We start from the raw sequence: 1,263 nt of genomic DNA, 5'->3' as shown, positions 1-1,263 counted from the left end.
CGGGGGCGCGGCCGGGGTCGGGCCGGCGCTCGGCCTCCGCGCGGAGTCCCAGCGGCCTGAACTTGAACCCCGCCCCTTCCGTGACCCGAGGGACCCTGCCAAGTCCCTGGCGCCGCCGGGAACGCTTCGGACTGTTTTCTAGAATGGTGTCCACACGGTGGAAAGTTACTCTTTTTTTCCTCTCAGATATCTTGTTGGCTCAGCGTTTGCGGAGCAGAAACTGCATAGGTTTTTGTCATTGAGAATCATTTTTAAAAACTACATTTATCCCTAGTGTTTTAATTTTAACTGCAAGAAACAAATAATATTGTTTAACTTAACCCTAAGAAGTGTCCCAAAAGTAAATGCAATGCATTTACACACAACACCCAAGTGACGATCGCAGAGTAGACGCCAAAACTGCAGCTTGCGAGGGAGGGAGCAGACCTGTAACAGACCTTGTTGCTGGTTTCACGGTGCAATCAGTGCAGACAGACACGTCTTCACGAACAACTGAAGCCCCGCCCCCTTACACATTTAGTCGAATCCGAGTCCTTTTAGGTTTGCGGCTAAAGCTGACCTACTGGACTAACACTGCTCACCCTGCAGGGCAGTGAAAGGAAACTGAAGGGAATGGAGAAGACCTAAAGCATTAACTCCGGAAGGAAGTTAATCCTCCATCAGAGTCCATGCTGCCTGGGTCCCCTTTGCAGTGTTTCTTAGAAGACCTGGTCTCCGCCCTCCGATTAGTTTTAATGACAAACCACCATTTTCTAAATGACTATAGGTTCACCGAGCAGGAGACTGGAGGCGAAGCCATTGATTTGGTTCTAAAATGTGCTTTAAATCGTGCTGCATAAATAACAATGCTAGGATTCAGGCGTAAAGGGGAGAACATAAAAATTACCTTTAGTTTCACCCTCCAGCTTAAACGAGAAGTGGGAACTCCACCTGCCAGCATGCAGGTCACTCGATTTGCTCTAGCTTCTAGATTTCCTGGATCCAGCACTCCGTCTGGTCTCAAGTTTTTAACCTGCTCCCCACGTGGACATCCAGCCCATGTTCCCAGCCTGATGTGGCCATTTCTGGCAGATGCACAGGTAACTGGGCCCACGCTGCCCCTCACTCACGTAAACATTAACACAAAGGAGTGGGAGATGACTGCAGGAATAAACCCAACTCCTGCTCTAGGCTGTAAGAAACAGTGCCACACACACAACCGCAAGCACCATTATGTAAAAGGGGAGAGCAAATCTGAGTCCACGTCGGAACGGTTTCCTTTCC

The sequence above is a fragment of the Bison bison genome, unplaced genomic scaffold (assembly GCF_000754665.1).
Source record: "Bison bison bison isolate TAMUID 2011002044 unplaced genomic scaffold, Bison_UMD1.0 scf7180017864371, whole genome shotgun sequence".
NCBI classification, from domain to species: domain Eukaryota; kingdom Metazoa; phylum Chordata; class Mammalia; order Artiodactyla; family Bovidae; genus Bison; species Bison bison.
Note: the sequence above shows the minus strand (reverse complement) of the source record.